This window comes from Mobula birostris, chromosome 31, assembly GCF_030028105.1.
Source record: "Mobula birostris isolate sMobBir1 chromosome 31, sMobBir1.hap1, whole genome shotgun sequence".
Taxonomy (NCBI): Eukaryota; Metazoa; Chordata; class Chondrichthyes; order Myliobatiformes; family Myliobatidae; genus Mobula; species Mobula birostris.
The window spans coordinates 23475776-23489036 of record NC_092400.1 but is presented as its reverse complement, the minus strand read 5'-3'; the positions used below and the strand labels follow the sequence as shown (position 1 = coordinate 23489036).

General features: G+C 43.9%; 1 protein-coding gene across 2 annotated transcripts in view; it reads right to left on the bottom strand.

Annotated features, from left to right (window-relative positions):
- The window catches only part of emid1 (EMI domain containing 1), a 431206-nt gene that overhangs the window by 132347 nt on the left and 285598 nt on the right, over window positions 1–13261 (bottom strand). The window lies entirely within an intron of this gene.

Here is a 13261-nt window from a genome sequence, read left to right as displayed (position 1 = left end):
GGCCAGTGTTGTTGTGGGGATGGAACTGGACTCTCTCACGGTGGTGTCTGAAAAGAGGATTCTGTCTAAGTTGCATGCCACCTTGGTCAATGTCTCCCATCCACTACATAATGTACTGGGTGGGTACAGGGGTACATTCAGCCAGAGACTCATTCATCCAAGATGCAGCACAGAGCGTCATAGGAAGTCACTCCTGCCTGTGGCCATCAAACTTTACAACTCCTTCCTTGGAGGGTCAGACACCCTGTGCCGGTAGGCTGGTCCTGGACTTATTTCATAATTTACTGGCATAATTTACATATTACTATTTAACTATTTATGGTTCTATTAATTATTTATGGTGCAACTGTAACGAAAACCAATTTCCCCCTGGGATCAATAAAGTATGACTATGACTACGACTATGATCCCACCCATCCTCCCAGCATCAAAGAGGCAAGAAACTCTGATGCATGAGGATAAGAATAGTCAGGATGGGAAACAGCTTCTTCCCTCAAGCCATGAGGCTTCCAAACTCCCTGCAGCATCGCACTCGAAGTGTCACTGGTTAATTTGTTCTGTACCTGACAATATTTAATTTATGCACTTTGTTTATTTCTGCATAGTTCACTTGTAGATTTAATTATTACTTTCCTAAGTTATTGTGTCTAATGTGTAGTACTGTGCTTTACACCCTGGTCTGAAGAAACATTGTCTCGCTTGATGGTATACAGTCAGTCCTCCTTATCCGCGAGTTCCGCGTGTGCGAATTCAACCAACCGCGAATCGAGAAAACCTGGATGTGCTCTTCCAGCACTTGTTGTTCCAGCATGTACAGCTTTTTCTCGTCATTATTCCCCAAACAATGCAGTATAACAACTATTTTACATAGTATTTACATTTTATTAGGTATTATAAGTAATCTGGAGATGATTTAAAGTATTCGGGAGGATGTGCGTAGGTTATCGTGGATCGGGATTGAAAAAAAACCGGAAGTTCTCTTACTAAGTAAGTCGGAACAAGTACATCCGATATTATTTGGCGTCAGTTAGTCAAACATTTGTCTTAGTATATAGTATATATTTTACCCTTCTATGCATATAAAACACTTAAGAAACGTACGTTTCAGCGCCGGGTCAGGAACGGAAGTTCCCGAGTTCAATCCAGTGACAGACCGCTCCCGAGCACGCTCTCCATTCCTGTTGGGTTGATGTGGAGGATCAAAACCCCAAAACCCAATAATTAAACCACTGCGTTGCTTGGTAATAATTGTAGCTTTCATCGGGGCAGGGCCCTTTCTCACTTTATCCTTTAAAATAGTTCCGATCATTGACCAACTGTAGCCTAGCACTTTTCCAATGACCGATGGCATTTCACCTCTTTCTGATCGCTTTTTATTTCCACTTTATTTTCAATTGTGATCGTGATTATTTTCAAGAGCAGAAACACCGTGGATTCAGAGCTCCTCCGCCGGGTCCTAATGTCCACCCCACTGAAACAGGTTAAATAAGGTCCGGGGTTCTGCAGGGTCCTAAGATCCACCGCATTGGGCCAGGTTGAATAAGGGGCTTGAGCATCTGCGTCTTTTGGTATCCGCGAGGGGCCCTGGAACCAATACCTTGCAGATAAGGAGGGCCAACTGTACATGTATATAGTTAAATGACAATAACTTGGTACATTTTATCCAGCTGAACAAGTTCACAGATGGATTTCCAAAAGAGAAGCCCGAATGGCTTTCTCCTCCATAACCCCAGACATTGTATTGACAATAACTCCCTGCCACAGCATCAACTAAACATATCAAACAGGGTCCTGGAATGCTTTTTTCAGTTATTGCAAGCCTTAACCTGCAGAAGTGGAGAAGTTAATTTTCCCCCCCGCATCTCAGCCACTGAAATAGTTTGTATATGTGTAGTCCTATAAATTAGGTTATATTCATTTTTCAGCGTGTAGAGGAGAGAGGGAAGAGCTCAGAAATAAACGTCTGCATCTGAAAGGAGAAATGCAAGGAACAGCAGACACTGGGCCTCATACTGAGTTTCAATGAATTGTGGAAAGCAATGGTTTCATGAACTCCCTGCACTGGAAGCATTTGTGAGGGGCTCTGAAGGATTGGCTGCTGCAAGTATTGCAGATGGTATCTCTTTATACACTTAACATTTGCTATTGGGTTTAATTAAGTGATTTATTTTAATCTGTCAGTCATTTTACCATATCCACACTTAAAACAATGAAAATATTAAGCAAGTCTTCAGTTGACTGCCAGATCCATTGAATATTTTAATAATCTTTAACATTACAACACATATAATGGGTTTTTAGTGTAGAGTAGCCAAGAGGAATGTTTTTGGTACCCTGCCAGATGACAAAAAGTAAAACAAGGAGCTCTGCACGTTGAAAAGCCCAACAGGACACTGCTTGATTCCATTTTTTAGAGTGGGTGAGGAAGAGAATGAAAATGCCCCAGTGCAAAACATCCACGGGACAGGGTCTCTGGTTCAGCGTCGAGGCATTCATTGCTCATGCCACGCATGCAGGCTCTGAATGGCCAGATGAATATCCGCTGGGACGACAATGAAGCTGTCAGCGGCCGTCCCCGCTGCTATAACATTCCAACAACTTCTGGCATTGCATTTGCTCAGTTAAACATGAAAATCCAAAAGTTGCTGACAGCAGTTTCCTGCTCCTCCATGGGGGCGCTTAGCTTGCAGATCATTCAATGCAGAATCAATTATTTGATATGACAATAACATCATACTGTAATAAGATCTCGTTCAGAAATCCGCCGAGAAATACTAAATAATCTTGAATGGAACTTTTAATGGCTTTTCTTAAGATATAATCACTGGTGAACCACGTCTCTGGCTCTGAATCGACTTTTGTTTCTGCGTAAATCTCCATTCCCAGAAGCAGGGTAGCAACGGTCTAGGGGCCAGAGATGGAGGACCACAGAGAAGACTGTGAGTTCCAAGGCAGCAGCAGAAGGGTCCAAGTCACTGGGAGACCAGGGCCCAGAGAAAGGCCAGGGCTCCAGGAGCCTAGCAGCACAGTGGTGGATTGGGGCCCAGTATGGCATCTGGCCAGAATCAAAGTTCCTTCAGATTGGAACCTAGGGCCTGGTAGCCCAAAAGCAGAGCGGAGATGGACTTACTATTGGTGGAAGATCAGCGCTGAGAAGGAAGGGAGAAGATGCCAGAGTAAAAAGGCAGGGGGGCGGGGAGGAGGGGATAGCCAGAAGGTAATAGATGAAACCAGGTGAGTTGGAAAGATAAAGGGCTGGAGAAGAAGGAAGCTGGTTGGAGAGGAGAGTGGAACGGAAGAGAGAGGGAAGGAGGAGGGGACCCGGAGGGAGGTGATAGGCAGGTGAGAACTGTACACGTGGCCAAGTGGTTAAGGCGTTCGTCTAGTGATCTGAAGGTCGCTAGTTCGAGCCTTGGCTGAGGCGATGTGTTGTGTCCTTGAGCAAGGCACTTAATCACACATTGCTCTGGGACGACACCAGTGCCAAGCTGCATGGGTCTCAATGCCCTTCCCTTGGACAACATCGGTGGCATGGAGAGTGGAGACTTGCAGCATGGGCAACTGCCGGTCTTGCATACAACCTTGCCCAGGTCTGCGCCCTGGAAACCTTCCAAGGCGCAAATCCATGGTCTCATGAGACTAATGGATGCCTATAATGACCCTGTAAGGGGAAGGGTGTTGCTGTCTGAGATGGTGGTTCACAGCAGCATTTATGGCATTGATAGAAAAAGGGCTGGGGCCCTGCAAAACGATTCTGAGCAATCTGCAAGAAGCAAGATCTCAAAGGTGGTATAACGCCCAGGTACCCTGCACCACTGAAGACAGGAATGGCAAGACAGGACACATGAACGTGTGGATGCAGAAGTGACAAAGGGGAGGTAGGAATGTGGATTCATGGCATAAGTTGTGGGAGGTGTGGAACTGATTCTGTGCTGTTGGGTGGGCCTTTATATCCAGCTTGGTGGAGAGACGCGGAGCTTGGCGTAGAGTCGAAAGCATAGCTAGAATCGGAAGGCAAAAGGTTAGTGACAGAATTTTGAAGACAGAGCACACAAAGACTGGAAAATAGATAAAAAGGGTCATACAAAAAAGGCCACCTTCATGGTGGTGGAGAAACACCTTATATTCCGTCTAGGTAGCCTCCAACCTAATGCCATGAATATCGATTTCTCTTTCCAATATTTTTTTTCCCTTCACCACCCCTCTTCCTCTATTCTCCACTCTGGCCTTTTACCTTTTCTCACCTGCCTATCACTTCCCCCTAGGTCTCCCCTTTCTCCTATGGTCCACTCTCCTCTCCTATCAGATTCCTTCCTCTTCAGCCCTTTTAGTTATCACCTAACACTTTCTAGCTGTCTGCCACCTTTTTATTCCAGCTTCTTCCCCCTTCCTTCTCAGTCCTGAAGAAGGGTCTCGGCCCAAAATGTCAACTGTTTACTCATTTCCATAGCTGCTGCTTGACCTGCTGAGTTTCTCCAGCAATTTTTGTGTGTGTTGCTTTGGATTTCCGGCATCTGCAGGCTTTCTAGAGTAGATAAAAGTGGTGCCCGGATAAACTAGATACCTTACTGCAAGGAAGGCAGTGCCTTACACAGATAAGAAAGTAAAGATAGAAATGTGGAGTGTTTGCATAGTGGACCTGTGTGCGTGGACATTCTGTATTCTGTATCTGTGTGTGTGATCCTGTTAGACATTGATGTGCCGTGAGTGTTTTGTAAAAAAGTACCAACCAGTGGAATGTTGACTTTGCTGCAAAAGGTTGAAGACTCACCATTTATTTGATCTTGGTGCTCTGTCCAGCAAAAAAAAGACATCACAAAGTGGCAACGAGAAAGGAATATCTTGCTTGATAAACCTTAAATGAGTTTTAAGCATCAAAGCTAAATCCTTGCATTGTTTTCTTTTGCAACAGCTCACATTAAAAAAAATTTCCTTTCTCCTGTTATTTCTGTACTGGTTGAAAAAAAGCAATGCAAGCTAATCCCACTTTCCTGTCTATGTCTGTGCAGATCACTTCTCCTCAACTGTGCATTCTAGAGTTGTTTAAATGTGACAAAGCTTTCTGCCTCCACAACCATTTCAGGCCTGGTTGGCTGAAAATGTTGATCTCCTCTCAAATTCTTCCACCAATGATTTTAAATCTAAGCAACACACACAAAACACATACTGAGGAACTCAGTAAGCCAGGCAGCATCTATGGAAAAGAGTAAACAGTTGACGTTTTGCACCGAGACCCTTCATCAAGGCCGATGCATCAGAATCTATGCCTCTGGTTTTTGACCTTCTAAGGGAAATAGGTTCTTCCTAATACTCTTTTGAGGCACTACATCATTTTATACTCAATGAAATCTTCACTTGGCCATTCCAGTTTTGGAGAAAATACCACTGGCTTATCCGAACTTTTCCCATAGCTACAAGTTTCCAGGCCCAGCAACACCTTCTCAACAGTAATCACATTATAGGATCTCTAATGCAAACTTTCCTGCAAAGCAGTGGCACGTACTGTGGCCTAACCAGTGCGGTATATGGGTTTTAAACATATCTTCCCTGCTCATATTCTATGCCTCAGCAAATAGCAGCTTGTTAGCTTTTATAACTTCGCTATCGTTAAGGACTTGCTGACATACATTCCACCGAATCTGTTCCTCCAAGCTTCCCCATAGTCTTGTTGAAATGCATTATCTCCCACTTAGCAAATGAAATTCCGCTTGCCATTTTTTCAGCCAAGAGACAAGATCATTTATATCTTTTTGGTGTTAAAAGCTTTCCTCTTCATTATCAATTACTCAGACAATCCATAATCTTCAGTCTCCATAGCGAGTGTCAGCAGGATAGTCAGACATGGCGTTCGCAGCTGTTCCCAATTTCTTTTCACCCTCACTGGAAAGTTGGGAACTGAAACTATCAACAAGTGTTTTCTTTCTAGCTGGCCTGAGTCCACTGAGGCCAAGAGTGACATAAATATATTGTCCAGCTAGGATAGGTTAACTCAGGAATGGGCTGGCCGATTCCAGCTTCACAGCAGTACACAATTAACTGCCGAGATAGGACTGCTGAGTCTTTCAAAGGCAGAGGAGGTGGAGTATGCTCTATGATTAACTCGTTGTGGTGCACAAACATGGCGGTTCTGTCCCAGCCCTGCTCACCCGACCTGGAACATCCATTTTTATCCGCCGCGGGGGTTCCCAGCCGTCATCTTGGTAGCGGCGTATGTTCCAGCTCAGGCCTGTGTCAAACTGAGCGTCGTAATCAGCAGGGATGAAATAGCACCCCCTGACATCTTGTCCATCACTTTGGGGGATTTTAACCAGGCCAGCTTGAAAAAATCCCTAAATAATTATCGCCGGCATAACACTTGTGGAACCAGAAGAGCCAACACACTGAATCACGGTTAGACCACCATCAAGAGCACTTACCATGCCATTCCATGCCCTCACTTTGGAAAGTCTGGTCACCTGGCTGTACTTCTACTCCCTGAGTATAGGCAGAGAATGAAGCCCATGTCACCACTAGGGAAGATCAAGAAGGTATGGACAAGGGAGGATCAAGAAGATATGGACAAGGGTGGATCAAGTAGATATGGACAAGGGAAGATCAAGGAGGTATGGACAAGGGAAGATCAAGAAGATATGGACAAGGGAGGATCAAGATGATATGGACAAGGGAGGATCAAGACGATATGAACAAAGGAAGATCAAGGAGGTATGGACAAGGGAAGATCAAGAAGATATGGACAAGGGAGGATCAAGATGATATGGACAAGGGAAGATCAAGAAGGTATGGACAAGGGAAGATCAAGAAGGTATGGACAAGGGGAGATCAAGAAGGTATGGACAAGGGGAGATCAAGAAGATATGGACAAGGGAGGATCAAGACGATATGGACAAGGGAAGATCAAGAAGGTATGGACAAGGGAAGATCAAGAAGGTATGGACAAGGGGAGATCAAGAAGGTATGGACAAGGGAAGATCAAGAAGATATGGACAAGGGAGGCAGAGGAACACTTACAAGACTGTTTTGAGTTGGTGGTCTGGACAGTATTTGAGACCGAATTCATGTGCCACAGTTGTCACTGACTTCATTAAAACCTGTGTGGATGAACCAGGAGATTTTCATTCTGCTGGGGACTAGATCTGTGGCATTCAAATATGGTGATCCAGGACTACACGAGGGGGCCAGGTACAACTTATGGAAGGCTATCTGAGGAGCAAAAGAACAACTACGATTGTGGGTAGAGGTGGAGCTGGATGCATGTCAACTCTGGCTGGTTTGCAGCCCAATACATCCTGCAAGGTGAAATCTAGCGTCACAAGTAGCAGGTGGTACTTCACTCCCAGATGAACTCAACGCTTTTCAAGCACGCTTTGTTAGGGAGAATAAAACTACAGATACTAGGATCCTTGCAGCATCTACTGACCCTGTGTTCTCTGTCTCAGAGGCCGACATCAGAACGTCCTTCGAGAGGGTGAACCCTGGCAAAACAATAGATCCATATGGTGCATCTGGAAGGACACTGAAAACCTGTGCCAACCAACTGGTGGATGCATTCAAAGCTATTTTCAATCTCTTAGTGCTACAGTCGGAAGTTCCCACCTGATTTAAAAGTGCCCAAGACCAGCAGGAGGAGCTGCCTGTCACAACCACGGATTCGGCACCGCAGCAGATACGGCAATTGCGTTCGTGAATATGCAGGTGTCAGCTAACTATTATTTCATTGTGATGGTATTTAACTCCATTCTTTTCATCGTAGCACTTGTCGAGACTTCAGCAAAGCACAGCCACATTTCGCTGCCTGCTTACATTTAGCTTGTCTGAGAAATTGGACTGTTGAGTCAACTGGCTCTGAAAACTAACAGTATTCGTTTTATATTTAGTTATTCCTTTCAGCCACAATGTTGGCTTCATTTTCCATTTGAGAGGAATAGTTAACGGCTCAGTTTAGCCTTGTGTTTATTGTTTTCCTCTCCCTCTAACCCTGTTTGCATTAAAGTCTGCTTCAGTCTGTCTCTCTCTCTCTCTCAGCACTTGGGCCATTTCTGAACATACTGACACTGTCTTAATAACTATCATCCAGTAACGCTCACATCTAAGTGCTGAGTGCTTTGAGAGGTTGCTTATGGCTAGAATCAACTCCTGCCTAAGCAAGGATATGGATCCACTCCAATTTGCCTATCGCTACAATAGGTCTGCAGCAGATGTGATCACATTAGCTCTTCATGCAGCCTAGGATCACTTGAACAATACTAATACTAATACTGCTGTTTATTGACTACAGATCAGCGTTCACCACAATAATTCCCACAGTTTTGACCTAAAAGCTCCAAATCCTGGGCCTCTGTACCTCCCCCTGCTACTGGATTCCTGACCTGCTCATTGGACGACCGCACGCTGTGCAAATAGGAAACAGTATCTCCACCTCCTTGATGATCAACACTGGCGCACCTCAAGAATGTGTGCTTAGCCCACTGCACTACTCTCTCTATGCCCAAGACTGTGTGGCTAGGCGCAGCCCAAATGCCATCTAGTTGCTGATGACACACCTACGGTTGACAGAATTTCGGATGGTGACAAAAAGGGCGTACAGGAGCAAGATAGATCAGCTGGTTGAGTGGTGTCACAGCAACAACATTGCACTCAACGTAGTAAGACCAAATAATTGACTGTGGCCTTCAGAAAGGGTAAGACATGGGCACACAAACCAATCCTCATCGAGGGTTCAGGTGGAAAGGGTGAGCGGTTTCAATTTCCTGGGTGTTAACATCTCTGAGGATCTATCCTGGCCCAAACATATCAATGCAGTTACAAAGAAGGCAAGCCAGTGGCCATATTTCACTAGGAGCTTGAGGAGATTTGATATGTCACTAAAGCCACTTGCAAATTTCTACAGATGTACTGTGGAGAGCATTCTAACTGGCTGCGTCGCCATCTGGTATGGGGGGTGGGGGCCACCGCACAGGATCGAAATAAGCTGCAGAAAGTTGAGAACTCATTCAGTTCCATCACGGGCACCAGTCTCCCCGGCAACCAGGACACCTTCAAGGAGTGGCATCCATCATTACGGACCCCCATCACCCAGATCGTGCCTAATTCTCATTGCTACCATCAGGAAGGAGGCACAAAAGCCTGAAGGCACACACTCAACGATTTAGGAATAGCTTCTTCCCCTCTGCCATCTGATTTCTAAATGGATATTGAACTCATTAATACTTTTTTCCTCTCCCTTTTGGCACTATTTATTTAATTTAACTTTTAAAAATATATATACTTACTGTAAATTTCAGTTTTTATTATTAGTTATTGCAATGTACTGCTGCCGCATAGCAACAAATTTCTTGACATTTAACAGTGATATTAAACCTGATCCTGATTCTGATTTGTAATATTTGGGCTTCAACATCTCATCTGTGATCTACTAATAACATATTGGAAACAGAGTTCCAACTTTATCTGCATTATCTAACAATGCTGTGTTGTTAACTTTCTTTAATATCCAAATAATAATCATAAATTTTTGAGAGATATTCTAAGAGGGGAAATTGACCATGGCTAGGTCATGAAAGCATAGTCATAGGAAATAATGAAGCACCAAATAGAAAATAAATCTAGAAATTAAAATGAGGAACAATAATTTTAAAAGGTGGATGTCATGCTTGACTAAGCGGACTGAAGAGATTACGAGGAGAAAAGATAGGGGTGCTGCTGATTTCCACATAATTTTCAAAGGGTGCCGTATAATTGGATTTATGAATGCGGTCACATCGAGTTGGGGAAGAGCGATGTCCTGGATAATGAGTTGGCTGCACAACAAAAAGCAGAGAAGAGGAATAAATAGCAATTAGTCAGACTGCAGAAGGAAGAAAGCCAGGTCCTACAAGAATTTTTGTTGTTTTCAATTTGCATCCAAAGGCAAAGGCATCTTACAGCAAACTGCCTGCTGCTCTGATGGCAGCAAATTATACGATATTAATCAACATGAAGAATGAGCAGATCACAATTCCATCAGGGATAAATGCTGCTTGCACAAGAATGCAGCATCTAGAAAATATGAATTCTACTTCTTCTTCAGCCCATCAGCCCTACTGGGGCATCGGCCTCTGAAAGCAGCTTGCCAGAGTCCTCTGACCTGGGCCATTTTTTTGATTTGTCTCTGGGTGTAGTCCATCTTCTTGGAGTATTCTCCCTCTCCCAGAGGTGAACTCTTTGGAGCTTCTGTAGCACCATTTTTTTTACGGGATGGGATGATAGACCCGTGCCCAAAAGAATTTACATTAGCAAACGTAAATCCTTGCTTTCTAGCAACAAAGGGATTCAGGACGAGAACTGATAAATCACTCAAATTTTCACCTGCTGACAAAGCTCTAACAAAAGCAAACTAAACATTGGGGGTTATTTCTAAGGGGAGGTTTATCCTAGACTTCTGTTGAGCCTTGGTTGAATCACTTTTGGGGACATGTGCAAAGCTCTGGCTGCTTTAGAACACTGTGTACAATTTTGAAACAGAGAAGTTGCTCTTTGGTTCTCTGTAGAGTCACAAGAAAGTTGCTCTATAGATTAACAAAGATGATACCAGAACTGTGAGGATATAGCCATTAGAAAGGGACGAACAAGCTGGGGCTCCTTGCTTTGAGGTCAAAAGCTGACTTAACAGAGGGATTTAAAATTATGGAAGGTTTTGATAAGAGTAGACACAGACTGTTTCTCCTGAACTGGATCAACAAATGTAGACCCCATCAGTCTGTAAGATCATTAAAGAAGTATCTACAGAATAAAGATGAGATGTCCTTACCCAGAATGGACAGCAGTTGGAACCTAGGCTTTGGGACAGTTGAGACTTCCAGAACAGAATATTTAAGGAGAGCTTACAAGGGCAGAACATTTCTACTGATGGAGTTAGGTGAGGAAATTGGAGAAGGCTTGAGTGGGATAGACTGTTCAGGCTATTGGAATACTGTTATCATGAATTTTCGACTTGTTAATGATCAGATCATGTGCCAGAAGGAAGAATTATACCACTTAAACTTCACAACTGATGCATTATAAAGAGTTCTTCAATACAAATTAACTTGCCTTTACCAGCTTTGTTTTCTGTTCTTCCCCAGAAAGCAATCACTGTTGTACTTACCCAACAGAATATTCAGAAACTGAGGAGTGAGCTCCAAACCTGATAAGGACCCTTTATGAGATACATGCACTTTAACAGCAGGCAATTCTTGATCAGGAGGAAATCCAGCTTCCTCTTGACTCTCCTCTGAAACCCAAGCCAAACTGAAGCACCCTTTCCCCGTCTTGGCAGAAATGAATGATAAACAATATCGTGCATGAACTCACTGCCTAAACCAGATGATCCATTAGGAAGTTATGTATGTCTTTCAATGTTAAGTAAAGACACTGCCAAGTGGGCTTTTAGTTACTCTGATTTCTGGCTTTATCATAACCTTTGGGAAGAAATGTTTCTTAAACTATGCATCATGGACTAGTTCCTAGAATTCACATTCATCAGCCTTAATTAGACACTCAGCAGAGTTCTGAAAATACGTACAAGTATGCACATACAAAGTTCCATTGTTGATGAGCCTGGCTAACCACACACTTCCGCCCTGTGTTACATTCTACGCATGTTTTTCTCGGGGTGTAAAACTCTTATTCAAAGGTAGCCACTCTGGATTGAGGAACGCATGCTACTAGCCTGGGTTGAGAGATGGCGAATGAGGCCAGTGTGAAAAGTGCAGTCTCTTCCACTGATGCTGACGGACAGCCTGTGAGGGGGTGTGTTCTTTCCGACTGTTTACATGGGCCTTCTGGCTGCTCCTGACACCTGACCTTGAGGCTCTCCCAAATGCTCCTTCTAACTGGGCTAGAAGTTCCCACAAATGGATAAGTTTCCTAACTACCTCGTGCTCTTCTCCCGTAAGAGAGTTTGGAATAAAACGTCTGCTTTGTGCACTCAAAATGACATGGCCAGTCCGATGCAGCTGGGCAAGAGTAATGAGGATCTCAACGCTGGCAATGTTGACCTGGGCCTTTAGAATAGAGTCATCATATGACACGCCTCCCTGGAAACATGGACCGGAACAGCAACACTAAACTTGTCCTAATTTTTCATTTAAAATCTGTTTGCAAGTTCTACATTCTAACTGGCTGCATCACCATCTGGTACAAGGGGCTGGGGCCACTGCACAGGATCAAAGTAAGTCGCAGAGAGTTGTAAACTCAGCCATCTTGATCATGGGCATCAGCCCCATTAGCATCCAGGATGCCCTCAAGGAGCGATGCCTCCTAAGGTGGCATCGATCATTCAGGACCTCCATCGACCAGGACATGCCTTGTTCTTCTTGCAGCCATTAGGAAGGAGGTACAGAAGCCTGAAGGCACACAATCAATGATTTAGAAACAGCTTCTTCTCCTCTGCCATCCGATTTCTGAATGGACATTGAACCCATGAACACTACCTCACTACTTTTTAAAACAGTTATTAAAATTTTGCACTACTTATTTAATTTAACTATTATATACATACTTAAGGTAATTCACTGTTTTTTCCTTATATTGTTAAGTATGGCATTGTACTGCTGCTGCAAATTCAACACATTTTACAACATACACTGGCATGCAAAAGTTTGGGCACCCCTAGTCAAAATTTCTGTTACTGTGAATAGTTAAGTGAGTAGAAGTTGAGGCGGGGGACGGAGAAGGAGGGAACGTCGACTCAGACCATGAGAGGCCTGGGTTGGGCATTTTCATGCCTTACAAGGCGTAGATTGGAAGTCTGCGTGGGGCGCCACTCCTCGCACAGACACTAGAGCAATGTGTGGTTAAGTGCCTTGCTCAAGGGCACAAACATGCTGCCACAGCTGAGGCTCGAACTAGCGACCTTCAGATCACTAGATGAACGCCTTAACCACTTGGCCACGTGCTCAACGTGAGATGAACTGATCTCCAAAAGTCATAAAGTTAAAGATGAAACATTCTTTTCAACATTTTAAGCAAGATTAGTGTATTATTTTTGTTTTTTTACAATTTTAGAGTGAAAAAAAGGAAAGGAGCACCATGCAAAAGTTTGGGCACCCCAAGAGATTTGAGCTCTCAGATAACTTTTACCAAGGTCTCAGACCTTAATTAGCTTGTTAGGGCTATGGCTTGTTCACAGTCATCGTTAGGAAAGGCCAGGTGATGTAAATTTCAAAGCTTTATAAATACCCTGACTCCTCAAACCTTGTCCCAAAAATCAGCAGCCATGGGCAGCTGCCTAGCACTCTGAAAA